The sequence below is a fragment of the Solenopsis invicta genome, chromosome 8 (genome assembly GCF_016802725.1).
Source record: "Solenopsis invicta isolate M01_SB chromosome 8, UNIL_Sinv_3.0, whole genome shotgun sequence".
Taxonomy (NCBI): Eukaryota; Metazoa; Arthropoda; class Insecta; order Hymenoptera; family Formicidae; genus Solenopsis; species Solenopsis invicta.
The window spans coordinates 6,463,997-6,486,468 of NC_052671.1; the positions used below are offsets into that span (position 1 = coordinate 6,463,997).

The 22,472-nt window shown below is 44.6% G+C and overlaps 1 long non-coding RNA gene across 2 annotated transcripts in view; it reads right to left on the reverse strand.

The window, feature by feature from the left end:
* The window catches only part of LOC120358604, a 179,414-nt gene that overhangs the window by 7,036 nt on the left and 149,906 nt on the right, over positions 1-22,472 (reverse strand). The window lies entirely within an intron of this gene.

Below are 22,472 nucleotides of genomic sequence, written 5' to 3' on the forward strand. Positions count from 1 at the left end.
AGCGTTGCGCTTTGGTCGCGCGTAACTCGCCTCATTCGCCGCTAGTCACGCGTCGCATGCCCGGTGTTAACTCGCCTCAGACTTGTGCTTACTCGAACGTGTCCGTAATAGCACACGGATGAGACAGGCGGTAATGGGGGGAGGGGGAGGGGGAGAAAACGGAGAAGAAGGAGGGGAGGAATAAGCAATGAAATATACTTTTTAGTATCCGGTCGCCGGTCGCACGCCACGTCGCTGTGTCTCGATGACCGCCGCTCGCTTGGCGGCGATGAGCGTGCAATTATCTCACTAACATTAATACGGCTAACGCGCGGTACTGGCGGCGAGCCATTACTCCCGTCTAACCTAATTAGCAATTCCTCGACCACTAATTATTATTAATAGCTGGGCATACCAATAACGCGCGATCAATCGCGAGCGGTACGTACAAGCATTCGAAGCCGCGCCCGTTGTTACTCGGGTCGAAGGCAAAGCAAATAACCGAACGCCGGTAATGACCATTAGGCGAACAATCGACGCGCTTAATAGCCGATGCAACGTTTTACTTAAATTCCACGAGAGATCGGCGAACCCCCTGACGTAATTATCCGCCGTGGTGCCTTCCGAGGTTACGGCTAAAGTCAGCCAAGTGGACGAGTAGGATCGAATCGCGAGGGAATACGAGGGAAGCGAGAGGAGAACCGGACAGATCGGGGGAGATGGTTACTTCTATAAGAAAGGAGGGCCTCCTGATTTATACCGTGTGCTTTATGAGCGGCCTGCCTCTCACGGTCGCGGTTTAAGTTTTGTCCGTCTCGGATCGGCACGCCAAACGGCGGAGATGCATGGAGAGTGACGTCGAGGGTGGCAGGGAGCAACGCGGGGATTACGCGAATAACGAAAATGATGAACACTTTGTTTGCCCGTCTTATTCTCTTTCCATCTCTGAACTCTGCGCTCTTGCACGCACATTTACTTAAGCCTCCACGCTCGATCGGATTTTTTTCATTCAAGCAAGATGGGATTCGCGGGGGATTTGAAGATAAGCTACTTCGAGAGAAAATAATTCTTCTTCCACATTGGCTGAGAGCGAAAGGTTAATTTTAATTCGAAATGAACGGAATTCACGTCACTTAGATGGCTTCTATATATAACGCATAACACAGAGAGTGGTTTAGAGAGCGCGCGACAACGTAATGACTTCCGAGGGTAGCTTGAGGGGAATGTCGCGCGAGTCGCGAAATAAATCCCATCAGGCTGCGCGACGATTTTTCGCGAACTACGAGCAGGTATGTTGATTGCGAGCAGCGATGCGCATAGAGACGCGCGTAGATGCGCCGCTCGCATAGCTGCAGCCGGAGCGGCGCAGCTATGCGCCACTATAATGCCGCGCGGTGCAACGCGCTTGAGCGACATCGGTTAAACGATGCTCCCGGGTGAACAGGACATCGAGGGATCGCCGGACCCCGTTGCCGAGAGAAGAGAGAGAGATAAGCCGCGGACACGTGGGAAAATTACTGCGCGGCCACTCCGCCGATTCCTTATAGACCCCGGTCGTCCATTGTGACTTCAAGATCGCATACCACTATTGATTTATTCTAAATCGCCTTCCGCCACGGTACGCTTCGCGCCGGTACGCGCCAGTTATTTAAGATCGGCCGGCACGTGGAAAAAATAGCCGGGAAATATAGCGTTCCGATGAGGAAGAGATAATTAAAACGATCGAAGAGAGATTGGAAGATTAGAGGGAAGAGGGGGCGGACGAGAGAGCGGAGCTTACCCCTTGCGTGCCACCCTTGAGCTCGTTATTCAGATACGTATCTGTTGTTGCATTTTATGGAAATGTTTTATGACTTCTATCCAGATTATTGATCCGGATATTCATTCTATCGCCGGTAATGTTGAAAATTGTTATGCTTCTAATTAGGGGAGAGTTGCTGAACGTGTACTGATCGCTGAATCGTGCTTTATCAATATTTTATATTTTTATTTAATATAAGCACTATTTAGTGACAAAAATATGAAGTAAATGAAGAATGAATATAGAGTAAAATTTAACAAATTACATCTTGTTTTGTGCTTGTTGGTAATACTTTAAAAAATCAGGTACAACCAATGCTAATTTTTGATCAATTTATGTAGCCAATAATAATACAATCGTTCAATTTTAGAATTTTTTTCATGTAAAGTGTATTGTAGAACATTTTACATTCATTGTATATACATATTTGCAATTATACAGATTAAATTGATATTTTTATTTAAAAGCTATCGTTTTCTACAAAATTTTTATCACTAAAAATTTTTTAATACAATAAATTACATTAATGAATAAAACTGATAATTAGTATGAATAAAAAAATATCAAATTACAAAAATAAATTCAAACCAGTTTTATTTCAATGTTTTTGTCATTTCGTGATTGTTATTTATTTATTATTAAAGATTTGATTTTTTTCACTAAATTATTAATAAAATAAATATTAATGTCTCTTAAATTTTTAATTATTTTAACTCATAAATTCGATACTTTCAAGATGTCACGATTTATAAGATTCATAGGTCCATAGGTACCTGAAACATCAAATTACAATTTCCAACGTTTATTTGCGTACAAATCAGTATATCAAATGGAAGATACAAGAAAAAAGTTTAAGCGTTACGCATTGCATTTGGCAACTCTCCTCTAAATAGGCAAATATATTTCTTTGATTCTGACAGACCATAGCGTCATTGTTTGGATTTAAAAAATTTGCATCTTCCGCAAAATCTATTAGCTTATCTGATCGGTGCAGCTTTTATGACAATCGATTCGCACAACGGCTTGCGTCGTATACATAAACAAGATGCGAATTATACTGAAGTTCTCTCTTACCTCTCTGTAACCCTCCTTCTACCCTATATCTCGTGTCTTTTTCAACGATGAATGGTGGATTTCTTCGAGTGGTTTACGAACAAGTTCTATATCCTTCCTTCACACGGAGACACACAGTCCTTTCGATCCCGGCGCAATGGCAGAAACGATGACAGCGGCGCGGTAATAGCGGTGGCAATAGCAGCAGCAGAAGCGGCAGCTGGACGCTTGCGAGGACAAACGTATCCGAGAAGGATCGGAGCGAAGAACGGAGAAGGAGAGAAATGAATATTCGCGACGCACGAAAACGAATGTTCAGAACGCGCACGGGCGAAGAACTGGTCGTGCCACCTACACGAACGATACGGGGTCGCGCAGCAAGGTCAAGGGTCAGGCCCCCACGGGGCAGTAAACGCAATTTTTGCATGGCGACCGAATGCCAATGAAAACCGGGTTATTAATAAATCGACGTAATTGCCGCGGTCGTCGCCGCCGCCGCTGCCGCCGCCGCAGCGCGCACAGCGCGAAGGGCGCGACAGGGCGAAGCCCTCCGAACGAGTGCGGCTATTCTCGAGCTTTCATAACGCCCCTGGTGGGAGGAATAAATTAAAAATAAAATAAACAGAGGGAAAGGTCAAGCGTCGCGATGCATTGCATTAATAAACTCCCCGGGCATCGTGCTTAAGAGGTTCACGAGAGTCCTCCGCCTCCTCCCTTTCCTCCTCCCCAGTCTCTACGTCTTTGTCGCCCTCCTTCGCTCAGCCTCTCTTATCTTCCTTCTTCTCCGCGTTTGTCCATCGTCGTCCTTCCCGAACCATTCTTTTTCCTTCAGCCGACGATATCCCTTCGCCTTGCGACCATGGCAAGCGTTTAATTCCGTCAAGTCTTAACTTTCGGATTAAAAGAAGAGTTAGGAATCAGTTTTTTGCAAATACGAAAATACTCGCCGAGTACATTGTACGCGGAATAGCATCCTTCTCAGAATATGGTTAGCGACTCTTCCACGGTTAATCTTGCATGTTTGTAACGAACATGTTTACCATCGTCTTATTACGTATAACAAGAAATCTGTGCGTTGAAAAAGAGGAAAAAGAGAATATACACTGAAATATATACACTGAAATATAACACTGAAATATATACACGTCGCATCATACATTGCAATTAGCACTAATGCAACACTGTGTCCTCTGTCCTATGACATTTACATTGCAATAAGAATAATTTCATCAATTATGAACCTTGCATAAATTAATTTCTCGTAAGACGGGGAGAAAGCGGAAGCCGGTGAGAGAGACACTCGTGCGCCTGTGTCGTCTTTGGAAACGTGCCTCGGTGCCGTGGTTTACCGCGAAGGAACAGTATCCTGGATAGCCCGGCATCTAGATACTTCCTTGGCCAGCTTGAGCCCGAGCGGTATCTGAGCGTAGATCGGAATTCAGGTACACGGTAGCGCTACCTCGAGGCGCACAGCTCGTGAACACACCACCTTCGTCCGCCGTGGAGGCAAGGAAAAAGCACATAAAGGACGAAGACAAGAAGTAGGAAAGACACGGAGACGGGGCGAGAGACGGCGCTGGGTGGACCGAGCGAGCGGGAACGAGATGGGAATCTCGCGGCGAGAGAGAGACGCAGGGAGGAGTCAACCTGCGAGAACGGCCGGGGCCGCGCCAGCGACTTCAGCCCCGCCGGCTCTGGCCGTCCGGTGATCTACCGTGCCGAGCCAAGCCCCTCATTAACGCCTTTGCTAAGAAATTACACGCAGTCGGTGGCAAACAAGAGCAAGAAGGTGTCGGCCGCGCTCGTTCCGATACACGGGACCCAGTGCTCTTGTCCCCCGCCTCGCCTCTCGCCACGCCGCTTCCGTCCCGTTCTCGCGTGAAACCCGGCCCTCTCCTCCCCTGTCGCGAAGCGTGCGAACCTTTGCAGCCAATTCGATCGAGATTCTGGTCCAGATAGCACGCGCCTTCGACGCTACGCGCCCGAGAGCCTTTGCCTCGAGATCGCGCGAGATCAGAGCTTCACCGGTCGCGCGCTTTAAGTCGATATTGCCAATTTTTGCTGCTTTAAGGATCAAATCAAGATATCGTTAGATTTTTTAAATGTAGATATGTGTTAATCACAGATTTAGATTAATTATATAAGATTTGAAAAATTTTCAAGCTCAAAAGACCTTAATCTGCCTAAATTTTACGGAAGAGTGATTGCAACGTCCGTAACATACATTAGAAACAATGGGTCATGTTAATGCTTGAATATTGCCATTTTTAATGTAATATTCTTAGTAATTATAGTGCAGTAGCATTTGGTTTTTTTTATTTTACTTTAATAGGTACGTTCAGAAAATGAAATAGTAATGAGATTTGTCTACCATGTGATAGGAAAACGGGTTCTCTCCTTTCTCAAACTAGGCAACGTCCAACCTAGAAACGTCTCTCGGCCGATCCCGTTCGTATGAGCCGAGAGCTCGGGATATGTTCCACGCATCGGCAATCGTGAGACCAAAAAGTCATGAACTCGATCGTTGTACACGGCGAGACGCGCGTCGGCCGAATTCCTGTAGGGTCGTCCTGCTCCCTCGTTCCCTCCCCCGCGACCTCCGGTCCTTCCCATCGCGCTGATGCCTGGTGCCCGCGGTCGGTGTTACGATCGAAATGACTGACGTACTGACGGGAAACATTGCGGCCCCCCGCTGTCGAATGTCGTCGGCCGGCGCGTCGGCCGAGTGACCGATGTGGGTGAATCTTTTTCAACTCCGACGAGAGAGCGGCCGTGAGAGATGGATAAAGAGTCGAGAAGAAAGTCAAATAGAATTCCATGAAAGGCAGGAAGCGCGCGGTAAAGTAAATACAGACAAACAGATGGATTCGTTTGGTTATCATGGCCGGGAGTGCTCATCTCCTCCTAACGCTACGTCATTCCACGGATACGTGCAATATGATTAATTCGCGGAGAAGGGCAATCTCCTTCGCCGTTTACCAATCTCCAAAATAAAGTAACGTTTCTGAGAAACAAAGTATGAAATGATATCAAGCTCCCAGAATAAGCTATACCACAGCGATACATTTGAAATTACTTCCGCAACGTTTGAACCCTGGCAATCCGTGCGAAATTCACGGGCATTCTCGACAATAAGTAACGGTTGTTACGGACTAACGGTCGAACGTCAACGAGCAAACAGTGTAGAGCCGGCCGACGTCGTCTAGCTGAGGGCCGATCAAAATTTTCACTCGGGCGATGCGCATAACTCGGTTGAGTTGTTGCATCCACCTACCCTGTCCGGGATGCCCATCATCGCGGCGCGGTGCCGGCCCGCGGTGCACCTGGGATGACGGCTCTCTGCAAGATTGTAGATCCGTTAAACCAGGCGGAGAGAGAAACTGCGGCCGGCGAGAAGACGTCGGAGCCGGACAGAAAGATACACAGCTGAATCGAGTCGCGCGCGCGTGCGAGCGCGCTTATACGTGACTTCCGCTTCGTATCGAGAGTAACGTCGACGCGAGTCGAAAGTTTCGAAGGGTTCCGCGATGGACGGAGGGAGAGGGGGTGAGGGGGTGATGGGGCAACGGAGAGGATCGACCGTGTCGTGTCTCCATTTCCTCTACGCGCGCCGCGCCGCTCCGCTCCGCTCCGCTCCGCGCCGCGAAGGGGAGCACGCGCGTCTCACGAACGCGAGGCGCGACCGTGTAGGCGTGTAGAGAAGTAAGAGAATGTCTTCCCGTGTCTGCCAGATGTCTAAACGTTGATAAGCCTCGGCGAGCGGCTAATAGCCGTTTAATAAGATTACGTCTCCGGGCGGACGGACTTGACGTGGCCGGAACACGGCTCTCTCTCTCTCTCTCTCTCTCTCTCTCTTTTCCTCGAGCCAGGCCCGTTTGCGTTCTTACGGCCCGGTTTTATGGTCTCGCGGGTACATACATAGATTACGGCTATACACGACCGCCGTGATGCGACGTGGTTACGTACGTGAGCGCTAATGCGATCGTGTCACGGCGCGGCTCCGTTTCGGGACGCTCGCGCTCGACGAAAGCATCGCCGCGGCAGCGGCGACGGTATATATCTCGTGCTTTTTCTGGAAATAATCTGACAATAGCCGAAGAGCGTAATATTATCATACCGACGCGACGACGGATATCGCGCTATGCGATCGTGTAACCCGTTTCCCGACGATAATCGCTCGCGCACGATGTTCGTGGCTAACAGTCGGCTTTTTGCGTCCGGATAATTCCTAACATTGTTTATGGGGGCTCGAATAATAATTACGAAACCTAACGTTGTTGTAACGCCCCCGATATTGTACATCGTGCTTGCTTGTAAGCCTCGATAAATGTCGTGTCGCTATATCGGACGTCGTTACGTCGCACAACCGGTTCTACGCGCGATATCGTGTAATTTATTGATGCATAACTCACTGTATTTTATTAGGTCAATTTAGTAATATAAGTAATTAGCAGCATAAATAATATCGTCGGTGTCGAGACGCTTTAAATAAGTATACGCTTTTCTCACGCGCGTCATAAACCTATAATTTTATATGTGAAAATACGATTAAAATTTCATAAAAATTACTTAATAGCTCGTTCAAAGTAGTTACATAAAATATCAATATTGCTGCATAACGTAATCTAACACTAAAACTTCACTAACGTGTGTTATATATTATATTATCTTAATGAGATTATTATCTAACATTTGCTCAGACGTATGCTATAAAAACGTATATATTTCTAAATTCATATAATAAACATATGCTATTCTAAAAATGCGAAAAATGCAATAATTATACGGAATCGTTAGATGTACGGCTGGTAACATAAATATAAAAATACTATAAAAAGATGCCAGGCATCCTTTACAATGGATGTTAAGCTATGACGATTTGAGAGAAGATATACGAAAACGGAATGCAAACGGGAGGGCCTAGCAGTGGCCATTTGCATCCTCATTTCCAATGGTGAGCGGTTTCACGGGCAATATCGCGAAATTTATCGGGATGCGGTTTGCGATGATATTTTACACAACGAGACCGGCGTGTGTGCGGGGCACACCGCGGGGCCCACCCATGGCGGGGCCCCAGCGCCACCCCATACGTTTGGTACCGCAAGGAGGAAGGGGTGGCCCAACCGACCGGGAGGCGGAGGGAAACGCCGTATAACCTCGCTATTATTCTGGTATTTATACCAGTGTGCCCGCTGCTCTCACCCACCTAAATCTTCTTAATACGCGGCGGTTAGTGCACTTTATTAAACTCGCCGTGCTGGTACGCGCGCCCTCGCCCCCTCACCCCATCGTTCCTTTTCCCTTTCGCAGCTTCCACCTTCCAGGACCACGAAAGAAGAGGGAGGGAATGCAATTCGCCGCGGGACATCGAATCACCGCTACACTGTACGCTTTTGCATTTAAATTCAATGAAAGGATGCCCGGCTTGTGCAATTTTTTGACCTTCCCTCGACACTCGGTCCGACTAATTACGTGCCTTCTTAATTTTTTCCCCAAATGTGATTTGTAACTTTCACTTGGCTGCAATTGTATCGTGGCAATGTTAACTGTGCGTCAACCGTGGAAATGGTTTACAAGTCTTACAATGTGTGAATGGCGTTATTAAACGCGTCGCATGATAATTTTTTTACTCGTGTTTAAATTATTGCACCGGATCTTAATAAAGTAAAATAGATCGTACCACTCGTAACACACACTCTTAAAATAAAAAGACAATTCTCTCCCGGATTAATCATTTAGAACGAAAGGTATTCGTTCCGACCGGGGGAATCTTCGCTGAATTAAATCTGCTTTCGAGGTCGAAGTTCTGCTTGCTCCTGAGATTTTCGAGTCACCTCAGCGAAGAGTCGTCTCATTTGCATACGTGACCTGACCCGGAGTCACCCAAAAGAACGAAGCGACCGAGGCGGCTTTATAAGACAGTCGAGGGAAGGACGCATCTCCCTACCCGCCGCGCCGCCGCCTCCCCTCTGGTCGGAGTCGCGTAGCCTGGTCCACCATAGGTGATTGCCGTCCGAAATTTATATTCTCGCAAATTCCACGGAATCGTCGGTCGGTCGGTCTCCCGGGTACGTTCGACAAAACGGTCGCGGGCCAGCAGATTTATATAAAACTGTAATGCGGCATTGCGCGTGTAACGAGCAAAACCATAAGCTCTGCCTACCACGAGCGAGGTCGACGTTAAAGGGGGATTTTTATAGCGTCGGCAGCATCGGGGATCGTTATACTTGCCGGGATTTATAGATTTTGCCCGGCACTCTGAGCCGAGCGCGTCCGGTAGTTTAGGGCGCTTTTAGGACGCCACGAGTAACGATCCTTTAAAATCCGTCGTTTAACGACCGTTTTAAATTCGTGCATGCGCACGCCGCCCGATACCTTCTTGCAAAATGTGTTTGCTTATCGGGACTTTGGCGGCTGGTACAACGAAGCTCACCGTCGCATCGATTACATCAATGTCGAGAAAGTTCAGTTTATTTACATAACGAATTTGGCAAACAAGAGTAATTACATTAATAAATAATTAAATATCTGTATAAATCACATATCAATCTATAATTAATAGATGTCTCTTCAATGATCAAATCGTAGAGTTATATCTGATCATATCGTAGAGTTATATTTACTTATTGTAGATATACAGAGAATATTATTATTTTCAATTAACAATGAAATAAAAATATATGTGAAATAAAAAAATACGAAATATTTAATTATTTTTTTAACTTTATTAATTATGCTCACGAATAATTGTTACATTTACAAACTATACATCTTACTTATAAAGTATAATGAAAACAATATTTTTAATAGAGATGTCTTAAATATATATAAATACAATTATGAAACTAATTGTCCCACGATATGAAAGTTTACTTTATGCTACAAGTTAAACAAATATTACATTTTTTGTAGGGAAAATGCGATTATCAATGTATTTCAAAAATATGCACTTGATTATTCAATTTCGTGATTGTATGTAAGATTATGTTGTTCATTTAATTAATATTGTTTCATCACAATTTTGCTATTTTTTTTACACACATTTTCAGACTTAAATAAAAACAGACAAAGACAAAAATAAAATAAACTCCTAAGATTTTATATTTGGATAATTAGTTTTGTGACAATGTATGTAATGTAATATACCAATCAAGAATTAAGAGACTAATATTTTGATATTATTTATAGTAATTAAGTATTTTTGATACGACTTGATATTACTTTTGATATAATGAACTATTTAATTATTTTTCTTTATTTATGCATTTTGAATATAAACGTGCGATTCGTATAATTTATGAATTCGTACGTATTTTCAAGACGAAACGATCGTTTGACGATTGAATTACGCGAAACGAGCGCTTCGTTTCCTTCATTTTCTCGATTGATCATTTTCTTCGATCGATGAATATCGAAACGACGAACAGGAACTTCTCGTGGAGGGATGCCCCGAGGAAGGGGTAGTCCAACCAACTAGCTAGTTACAGGAAGAGAGCTCCGTCTCGAATAGAAGGAATAGGTAAGGCCACGTACGTGGAAGTCGAGTCAAGGCGGGTCGAGTAAGCACGAACGAGCGAAAGACAGCGTTGTAATCACATTACCGCGATTTTTTCGCGGCGACCGGCTATTAATTCCGCGGATGTACATGTATGCGCGCCGCGCCGAAGAAGAGAAGGCAGAAAAGAGGAAGAGGAGGAGGAGGAGGAGGAGAAGAAGAAGAAGAAGAAGAAGAAGAAGAACGTAGAATAAGAAGCGAAGAAACAGGGAGAAGGAAGAAAAGGGAAAGAAAGGCGTAAAAGAGACGAGAGAGAGAGAGAGAACGGAGGGCGAAGAGTTAGTGAGAAGAACGAAGAGGAAGAGGAGAGGAGAGGAGAAGGAGGAGGACGAAGACGAAGACCTGCCGGGTATAGGCCTGGGACCCCACCTAAGCATCTGCGAGCGCGGCCCCTAAGCATCGGTGTGCGGGTGTGGCGAATACGTGCCGGGGTCGACGGGTCGGACCTCGATGGACCCCTGAACCTCTTGGAACCTAGATCTTCGTGCCCGTGAACGCACGCAGCGCCGTACACGGACGCACACGGACGCGCGCGTGTTCCTCACGTCTACGTACAGCAGCTGTATAGATGTGTGCGTACGTGCGTGTATGTATCCGCGTGCGAGCTCGCGAGAGGTACGGGCCGTGCAACGAGCGGACGGGCCGAGCACACGCACGCCCGAGCGGGTGGAGGATGAGCGCGAATAGGCATAGGCGTGGGAGAGTTCATTCAGCGGAGATACTATCGCCGATTTTATTTCTAGGCGGATATATCCCGTGCCCGTTAACCGACACGGAGGGTGGGTGGTGGATTGGGGGACAGCGGGGAACGGCCAAACGGAACGCTCGTAAAGGATGCGCGCGCGAGCGCGATGCATCGCGGCATCAGCGCGCCGTATTGGCCGCAGGATTTAAATTAGAGAGATAATTTTCTATTAGTTGCGCGTGATAAACGCGCCGTTGTTGTTTCTTTCGACGGCGTGATACCGCGCCGACTTTCTCGCCACTTTTTACAGCCGTACCGAATGCCCGAGGGTCGCTACGTTAATCCGTGGGCGAAGGATTAAATCCTTACTCGTAGTGGTCTGTACGGTGGACAATTAGACACCTGTTGTATACAATCACCTATAATTCAGTACGATTACGTGTACCTTGTTAACAGTAAATTTTCTGCAAAACGCAAACAAGGTTTTAATATTTATTAGATCTCATTGAAAGTATCTCCTTAAACGTATATTTTTGGAAGATTTTGAAAAAAATTCTGAAAAATCTAAAAATAATAAAAATCGTATACAATAAAGTAAAACATGCAGTGTTACGAAGTCTGTTTTTTAGTAACTGAATTTTTATATATTATCATGCTACAATGTTGTATTTTACAGAACAGCATTTGTATTAATTGACAAAAAACGTTTTACATTGAAGTGAAAGTGCTTCTAGGAATTTTAATGAATCTTATTTGTAAGTATTTTGTACAGATGACTCATATAAAAGGAAAAGAAAAGGAAAATGTAATATTACTATATCTATTACATGAATTTTTCCTCATTTTGTTAGATGTTCATTTTAGCTCGCAAAAAGCTTGATTTTTGCAAAATTCGAAACTGTTGTATATTATAAAAATTATGTCATCTGATAGAAGACACTTTCTTGTTAGTATTACACCTACATAAAACGACAGTATTACTGCAATGCATTACAATCTACGTAAAATAATTTTCTCTTTGTAGGGAATGCTTAGTGGTTATTTTTCGTGTTACATAAACGTGAAATAATAAAGGATAGAGTATACCAAAATACAAGTGTTCAGCACTTGTAGTCTTTGTTCAGTTTGATTGTCCCACTCACGAATGATCGTATATGAATATCCCATCCCTTTTAATGTATGGCAAAAATGCAAGAGTTTCTAAAAGTGTTTTTCAAATATAATAAGAAAAATATTTTGTTTTGACATTTTTTTAAAATAATGAATAATGTAAGGTTTTTATTGACATAGTTATCTTAAACATAGTAAATAATACTTGATAAATTAAGTTTTGCATAGGTGTGGCGTGTGTACTGGAGGTATCTTCCTAATTTTTCACTGTTATGGAAAACCACCCAAGTATAGACTTTCTCTTCTTCGTAGTGAAAAAAATTGCGACTCGGGTAATAATTCGCCGTAGGGGTAAACAATCATGGTGATATTTAACATTGAAAGAAACTCTTGCCATTTGTGCGAAAATGTGGTCTTTCACGTTACGCAATTGACACGCAATAGAATCGCGTTTCGTAAAGCCCTGATTCACGTTGCTCACGGGATCGATTATCGGGTGCGTCGATAATCGATAATACGTAACCGTAGCACCGTTGCATCGTGGAAGCAAAATAGCTCGCGGCGGCACCGTCATCGTCATCATCGTCGTCGTCGTCGACGTCGTAGAGAATAGTGAAAGATGGATAGACACGAGGGAGAGAAAGACAAGAAATGGTGAAACGCGAGCCGGCATTGCGTTCGCCGCGCATTCAATCCGCACGATTCCACCTAAATTATGCGTAGATACGCGAGAACGCGGCGGTGGCGGATCATCTATTGTCCGCGCGAGTCTCACGAAGCCGCCGCGCTTTTCGCGGCTGGACGAAACATTCGCCGCCGCGCGCGGTGGTTTCTCGCGCGACCGGCGCCCTTACGTCTCGGACTCTTAATAGTATTGGAATTGCTAGTTAGACGCATAATCGAGTTACGACTTTTACCGCGAATGATGAAGGTGGATGGTCCATGGGGGCCGCGGCGTTCGCATCCCGATCATGCGAGCGCTCGCCGACTAATGAAAACGAAAACCCCCTGCGAGATGCCCCCCTCGAAACGGTCCCTTCCGGGGGAAGATACGACTCCATCGCTTCCTCCCGTTCTCCTCTCTATCGCCGCCGCGTCGTTTCCTCACGGACGGCTACTGTGAGAAGCTATTCGTTCTCCCCTGCAATTTTCCGCCTGCCACTTTCGCGCAGCGCAGCGGCACTCCGCCCGCGATACGCGTTAATCGATTAATCGAGCCACGCTAATTCACGTCTTACTGCTAAAAACAAATATTTCCTCAGCGAAAAATTAATTGCAAGGGAAGAGATTAAGCATCGTTAGTCTCGAATTATTTCAAAGTGAAGAGAACGGTTATGTTGAAGTAAAAACTAAATAAACTTTAGCTAAATACAGATTTAAAAATAATTATGTAAGACTCTCAAATTAATTGCTAGACTGTAAAAATTTTTTACAGTAGTATTGCTCGAGCGTCTTACAATCATTTTGTTAGTCCAATAAAAAATTATTATTAAATCTGTATTCATGTAGCCAAATCTTTAGATTCTCAGTGAAACTGTTTTTTTTTCTTGAAATTAGGATTTAAAAAATTAGAAATTCAAATTTTTATGAATAAAGTAGTCTATAATAATTCTGTTGGTCCTCAAAATAAATATATAGGACACTCAAATTGGTTGTTAAAATGTTTGCAGCCTTGCTCGTCGTGCTTAAGCGTTCTACATAATCATTTTAATCCATCAAAGCTATTTTCAAATCTGCATTTAGTTAAATTTTTTGTACTATAATGCTTGAGCAAAACCATTGTTTCGGTGAAGGAATAGAAGAGCAACGCAATGTACATTACATCATCCTTTCTCAATTGTTATCTAACTTTATATACACATATACTGAACGCATTGTCGAAAGAGGGATTCAACGTTCGTACTTAAAAATGCACCCGTCAACCACGATACCGATTCGTTAGAATATAAGCATGTAAGCGATCTTTAACCTCCGCAGGAATCATGGCACGTCCGCGAAGCGACATGACGGCGAAGGAATCGCGCGACTCTTTGTGGCGGCACCTCGGAACGCGTCCGTTCTTCTCGCGCGCCACTCCATCCAGGAAAAAAAAAAAGACCGACGAACGACACCGATCGTAGTCGAGCATTGGACAATGCTGCATTGGACAATGCTTCATTAGAGCATTGTCGGTGCACAATATCACACAATTAGCCCGCTCGGCCGTTCCGAGCTTTTAAAAGGTCTCGCGCGGCGATCTTACCATCGGGCATCACTACTACGATCAGACGATCGGGCATCGATCGGCGCGATCCCTTCGATCGGTCGGTTACGTGGCGGCATTATGTGCCGGGCATAATGCTCTTCTTTATGCCCGTACCTCTTACCGCTAAAACGTCCGTGGCGTCTCTCGTGCGTTAGCTCGCGCGAGGCTATAGTTACGTTTTAAATCTAAGGGGTATCGTAATGTAAAATCATATCAATGTTTTCTCAGTCCGCTCCAATTGTTTCCGATCGATGCATCAAAGGATATAAAGCGGGGAGTCAATTTTAAAATCAATTTTACCAATTTTAATATCAAAAGTTTACATTTGATTTAATTCAACGTTACGTCCAACCAAATGAATCGCGTACGATACTTGTATCTAATATCTGAAAGGATTGAAGTTATATATAATTTTACGCGATTGGATACTCGGGGAAACTTTCAATTTGCATTTCAAGCAGATTGTTTCATCGTGCACGCGTCATGCAAAATTAGGAATAACGTCAATTCGTCACGATGATTGGAGAACACTCCGCGTGGAGTTTCTTGCTTCCTCATCAGCAACTTCCACACAAAGTCGGTGAACGCGCGCGGTGCAATTTTTACGGCGCGGAGTCGTGTGAACGGGCCGATTTCGATCTCGAACCGAACGAAGTCGCGATCCTTCGTCCGCAACGTTCAGCGTATATATATATACGAGACGAAGCAAACTTTTGATATCACGAGAAATCCTCGTGGAATCGTCCCGTTAGCGAGCGACGCGCCTTAGATGAATCTACGCGCCGCGCCGCGCCGGCGACCGATAGCCAATCGTGTAATAACTCTCGCGTAATTAGGGAACGGCACGAAGCGTGCATTAATCACCATCGAATTGATTTGTTACCACGTTAAAAGGTGACTTTCGCGGGAGAAAGGTGGATGGCCCGTGCGGCGCGAACGAGAGGCGCCAGGGAGGGAGGAAAGGGGGAGGGAGGGAGAGAGAGAGAGGGTCCTCTCTTGGATCTGCGCGAGGATGAAAGCTCGCGGGCGCAACAAACGGCGCGCGCGGAGAAACGGAATTACAAAATTAGTAAGAGAATTGTATCTCCACCTTCGATGTAATAAACCAATTCTCTTTCCTCGCTGTGCCTCACCCCATCTACTTATTCACCTCTCATTCCGGGAAGACCGTCCAAACGGGTTGCAACCAACCCTTCCCTAATTGGACCGCATTCCACGTGGAGAGCGTCCCTCGCTATACGTATGCGTGTATGCTTTACCGGAATTTTCATTAGCGCGGCACTCCGTCGTGACGGAAGGTCCTCGATACGTGGTGTACCTATGCCGGCAACACCGATACACGCCGTGGCCGTGACCGTAAGTTATGCTCGGGGAAGAAGAAGAAGAATCCGAGTGAATTACTATCGCGGCGAGAGGGTTGCAGCGGGAGAGTTCCGCGATGACTGCTTCCCACTGTCTTTGATGAGCGTTGGCGAATATATGGCAGCGAGAGTATTACGAGCCTTTGATCCTCGTGCGGGATGCATTAGCACGCGCGCGGATAGCCAGATAATTTATAGAAGTCTACATGGGAAACCGGCTAATCATTTCCATAATAAACCTCCAATTATGCCGGTACTTTCGTAATCGTGGCGCAAACTTATCTATGAATCCGCTTATTATCGGCGTAGTATATGTAAATAATAAAAAGTCGTATCTCGTGTCTCGCGAGACCGTTTCGCTTCCTGTTCCGCGATTCGCAACGTCGTTCATTCGCGTATATACCCGTACCTTACTCTGTGGTGGAAGCGATCGACACGGTAAGAGGAAGACGTCAACGGGGTCGACGCGGGTGTACGCGCGATGATGATCCAACGAGATCAGAAGCGCGGTTGAGTACCTCGAAGCTATTAACGCGAACCGTGATTCATGATGGTGGAGTCATCGCGTAGAGGAGAGGTCGCGGCGGCCGGATCCGCCGTACTCTCAAAAGCTTTTAAACGATCATGGGGAAAGAGGAGACGCGGTGAACCTGTCCGTCACGTGGCCGGAGATGAGCAGCACCCACTTCTTCGGGGCACGCCGCGGACCCCGGTGGGAGGTGAGAGGTTAGACAAACACGGGGCCTTATCTGATGGCCCGTCAGCGGCGCTCTCCGGCCCTTCCACGGCCCACTCTGCTCTACCCCCGCAACGCGCTGCTGCGGAGAGGTAGACAAAAAAGCGGTGCCTTCGAGAGCGACGCTCCCGGCGCCGCGCGCTGCGCCGTATCCCTTTCGTTTTGATAGATTCAATTTCGTGTTGATGTCTTTCGCCCACTCGGCTCAGCGCGGCGCGGCGCGGCGCCTGCCGAAAATCCCCCACATCCCTTTCACGGAGATGAATTACTTCGGCGCCGGAATTGCCGGGTAAGAGCGTGTGATATAGCCGTCGTACAAAATTCGTGAATGTTATCCCGGTAAACACTGAATACAAAATTGATAAGATTGATAAAAAAGGGACGCGACGTAATTTTATTCAGCTTCCAGCGCAATTCTTGTTACGAGGCGACACGCATAATATGTCGTTAATAGTATTATAAATTCTCAAGATTGATGAAATACGTTCGATAAATATCAGCGAATACCTGTAAAAGATAACAGTTATGCGTGTAGTCTTAATATCGCCAGGATCGACTTGAAATTTATAGTGTTTACGTCTCTCTTTGACCCTTATGCACACTTACATTATCGGGAGTAAATAATTTGTTCATACGACGTCGACGCGCGCGCGCTGCATCGGGCATAATTTCCAGTAAATATATGCACTACGGGAGAGATATGAAGAAGAGAGCCCCGCACAAAGTTATGTAAGGTCAAAGAGTAAAAACGATATCTCATCCGTTTTAATAGAGTTGGTCTCTCGCATGCGTTTTAAGAGGCGCGCGAGGATCGGAGATCTGGACCGCTCAAAGAGGAATTTGTGGCTCGTGAGAGAGCACGTCTTGCCTCGCGCGATAAAGGGCGCGCGCCTTCTTTCGACAGGTATATCTACCTGCCAGCAGCACGCCTTCTCGCGCGGGCGCAGCCGCTGCCGCTCCGTCCATCAATATCCTTGCCCCAACATGAGATTACTTTGCATGGATAAACGCGTGATACCTTGTAATATGTAAAAGCTACGTATAAATTACGAAAAATAATTCGATGCAAAAAAATTAATTTTCGTCGTTACAGCGTTCCTTCCGATTAAAATTGATACATTGCGAATTGAGGAGCGAGTTATACGACGCACGTGCGAGCGTACTCAAATAATTCGTTCTCGGCCTTGTAAAGGTCAAGATTAAAGATTCGAGATATACGTAATTCTTTTGATAATGTTTCGTTTGATCGAACATCGTTTAATCCTCACCCTCCGCTCTTCTCTTTTAAAACTTATATCTCGAAGTTCTTAAAAATTTACGGGGTGTCCCGAAATTCTCTGATTCAAAATACTATAGCAAGAAATTTCTCGAAAAATTAAGTAAGGAGCTAAATGTTACAAATTTAAATAAATTGCAAGTCTTTAAAAGAAGGTATCCCATAATAGGGCGACTTTGCTCTCTATATTTAACTTTTCCAGAACTCTCTCGCTAAGAAATTTTAATTTGCAGATTTCGGGATACCCTGTACAATATCAGGAATGATGCATTGCGAATGTTGCCATGTATATTTTTAAAGCATCAGTATTTATTTCCTTCCTCAACGAGGAATAATGGCGAGTGTTCCTAAGATGTCGTTCGGTCCCGTAGGGAAAGACTTTTACCGTAAATCGTCACAGTATCGTAATTGAGACGACTCTATCGGGGGTCTTCTACCACACGGCACCAAGAGGTATCTCTCATCCACCTTCCCTGCTACGCCGGTGACTTACTAACGCAGAGACGTTACCGCCCGTACACGAGAACGGCCTTCGGGAATGCATTAACAAATTAATCTCGCTTGCTATCTCGTTCTCTCTCCCTCTCTCTCTCTTTCTCTTTTTCTTTCGCCTTACCTCCGTCTTCTCGTATTCAGTCGCAATACAAGCAGTCCCGGCAGTCACCGGTCAGAAATTCCGGGAAGCCGTATCCACCGCTACGTCGCGCTCGACCAAATTTACGCGCACCGCATAAATACGCGATGTGATCATCGCGGGGCTGATTCAGGGGGTGTGTGTGTGTTGGCATTCCCGCCTTAAGACAAGCGACCGTGCCGATTTAGGATCCAATCGGCCGAGTTTATGCGAGCTTCGCAGCTGGGTGCACGGCCGGTCTTATTTCACGGTAACGTTATTACGTGAGCGAGGGGCCCTCGCTACGCGATCCATACGCGCGTGTACGTACGGGCTCGTGTGTTACGACGCGCATCCTACGTTTCGCGGGGCTCACAGGGTGTCTCGCGGGAAACGTGGGAGAATACTCATCGGCGGAACACTTGCCTCGACGTCGGAACAAATCGAAATATCCTTTTACAATCGTGACTTTTGGTTCCCGCGTTGTCACTCTATATTCGATCATTTTCAAGCAAAAGAGAATATTCTTTATCCAACTTGAAATTTATGTTTATTTATGTTTATTGCATTATTTAACTTCATGCAAAATGTCATGCTTGATCATTCTTGCTGTCACATTTATGTAATACACGCGATATCAAGGAGAGTGGTGTATTTCTCTTATTTCTTCACTACGAAATTTTTGTCAAATTTCTCAAAGTTCTGAGATCATTCGAAAACACTCGCTGAAAGATCAACGGTACGGAATAATGCCGCAATTTAATCGAATTCGCGTCGGGACACCCCGTAGACTCTCTGCGATAGTGTTGGCAGCGTCCTCGCTCGAAGATAGGCTTGTTCGGTAATTAGGTGGTCGGAAAGAGGCTGCGGGGGGTCCGTTTCAGCCTCGAGGCGGGATCGCGTGGGCGTGCGCTACGTGAGCTTAAAATGTTGCCGGTGAAATTGACGGCGACTCTCTAATTAAGCATGCGACCGAATTATTCTACAGATCCCCGATAATTTTCTCACCACTTGCGATTCTTTATTATCATTCCCTGCTATCGCGTATAAATAAAATTTACACTGCACATAACCCGTGTATCTTCATACAGATATTATGAGCAGTGTATTCGTTTCGAGATTTATGATAATTTTACAGCGTGCAATTTAAAGGCAAACGTTCGTCTAACTTAGGCTCGGCGCTAACTTGGATTCAGATCTCGCTTACTCGGAATTAATACTTAATCACTCAAGTATCTCCACCATTAAATGATAAGCGTAAGAGAAAATCTCTTGAGAAAATTCCGATTACGGTGCGTAATGCAGAAAGTAGGCTAGTATCATCGCGCGTAACTTTCCTTTGTGCCTACGATCAGTAGCGCGACGAAGAAAGGACGATCGCGGCTTCTTGCGATGTATCATAGGACGGAAACGAGAATAGACTCCCTATTCGCAATCGCATCGCGGTAGGAGAGAAGGCGTCCCTCCGCGGCGCCCACGCGCATCGCCGCGCGTCCCTCGTATGAAGACATAAATCAAGCGCTTTCGTGGACGATGCTCGCAATTACACACGCGTAAGCGTAACGTAATATATAATGACGCACGCACGGCGGTATGTACCGGGGCTCGTTATAATATACGCCTGCTTCGTTTCTGAACGGATCTCTTTCTCTCTCTCTCTCTCTCTCTCTCTCTTCCTCTTCCATCTTCTCGCACGCGAGAAAATCGATGCTAGTGTGGGAGTCGTGCCAATTTGCTCGGTATTTGGACCGCCCTTTTACATAACGAGATGCCCTTTCACCCCGCCGTCGAGACGAACGATCGAGTTCACTCCTGTAGCCGCCGTCTTTCGACGGCCTTTCGATATCTCGCGGCATGTGATCGGTGATAGATCGCCACACTCGCGGTTTTACGCGCGAGAAAAGAGTGTGAAAGAAAGAACTGCGTATCGCTTTTCTAAATTTGTTTTCTCTTACCCGGAATATCTGTGAAAGATGAAAATTATTGCATAACTCTCATGTGATTAAAAAACTCATATGATATTAATGCGTCAATATGTGTAGAGGAATTCGAAAATAAGATAAGCAATATAAATGACAGATATTGCAAATAATACTATGCTTATATATCGATCAATTAATTCTGTAAACATTAAAAGAAAGTAAGCGAGAAATCGTTCCGTCGAGAAACACATATAAAAAATTAAATAAAATTAGATTTCTTACAAAACATCGAACAAGTCCATTTTTTAAAGAGTATTATGCTACCAAATCAGTATTAAGAATCAAACAGAATACGAAAAATATGAGGTAGATAGAATAAATATAAAATTTTCGGCAAAAAATAAGGTGTTTTAAAATGGATTCTGTAAAATATCCTGAATTAAGCCTAAATCTTTGTTTGTATACTTATATATCCGGAGAACAATTACTATATTTATACAAAGAGAAATATAAAAAGATATTTTTTGTTAAGAGCAACTCGTAAAATTTTGTAAATAAAAAATTAACGCTTTATATTTTAAATAATATTTCCATTTCTTTATTTTTTTATCATTATTAATTTTTAAAAAAATAATAAATATTGAATATTATGGAATATGTAAATAATAAAATTCCCACAACCAAACAAGTTCAAGTGTTTTAATTTTTTCTTTTAAATAGGTCCATAAAATTTTTTTATTAAAATAAAGCCTATGCCTTATTCTTATATAATATATAAGTCTAGAAAAATATTATTATATTTATACGATGAACGATTTTAAGACAAATTTTTTTTGAAAATTTAACTTTTTAGACTTGTTTGGTTTTTGTAGAAAACTCTTCAATTATTTAAAATATTGCAAATTCTTAATCAAATCATCCAGTTTAATTAACATTATACCAGCCATCGTTTGAACCTGACTTCTCGTGGCCCTGATTATCTCGTTACGAGTTTACACCATTGCTATCTCACGATAAAATCTGGTCCATCGTAGATCAATAGGGAAACCTCAATACGAGCTTCACGAAACGTTCTGCCTTCTTATCGCGTTCACATTTTCGTGTTGACGTTAGCGAGGCTTGCTCTCCTCCTCGATGAAAGGTCCGGCACGCTCGTGCCGATAAATCATTCCGCGATCCGATCGATCTTGCCGTTCGTGCCAGCGGTCTCGTGAAGACGATATTGTCCGATAATAAGGCCTCATTCAAACCAAGACGCCATTCTATTACATTAATATAAGTTACTTTCTACCGAACAATATAATAAATCGAAAATATTTCCGATAAACCCATCGCTTTTCTACACGTAAAACTTTTACTTTAATATGCATACTTAAAAAAAAAATTTGGTGATAGCCAAATGCTGAGTGAAACAATGCCAGTTAAGTGTTCGGCTAACCAAAAATAATTTTACTTTTCTAAATATTTAATTATTAATCAAATATTTAATTGGCACAATTTCACTCAACATTTCGTAGCCATTACAAAACTTTTTTTTTTAGTGTGTTTAAACAATTAAGAATTATATTACATAATAGCTTGTTATTCCATATAAGGAAAAAAAGGAAATAATTTTTTTAACAAGCTGATATATAATATTATTATAGTGAAATTTCCGTGTGTGAATTACCCTGAAAGTACCGAGCGGATAGCGAACGTTCGCGGATGTACGCAGATGTTTGCTCTGCTTTAAGGTGCCCGCTGTCGTCGAAGACAGTCAACGTTTACTCGGTAATTATGTAACCCCGTCAAACTGTTTCACCAAACAGCCGAAGACGGCGGCGTTCACACGACTCTGTACCGCGTCGGGCGGCGACAAAAGCCGGCCCGTTACAGATCACCTGCCGCTTGTATTTGACTATCTCACGATGGCGCGATAAGAAGAGGCTTCGCGCAAATGACTTGCCACCCCCTCCTCACCCGCGGCTGTTGCCGCCGTTTCTGGCCGGTTTCCGCGAGAGAGAGAGAGAGAGAGAGAGAGAGAGAGAGAGAGAAGAGAGCGCGTAACCATCCGCGGGTTACCGTGTGAATGTTATTAACTGCCAATTACCGGACTCTCGCCTTCGTAGTTTTGTAGGAAACTAGAAACTGGTTGCA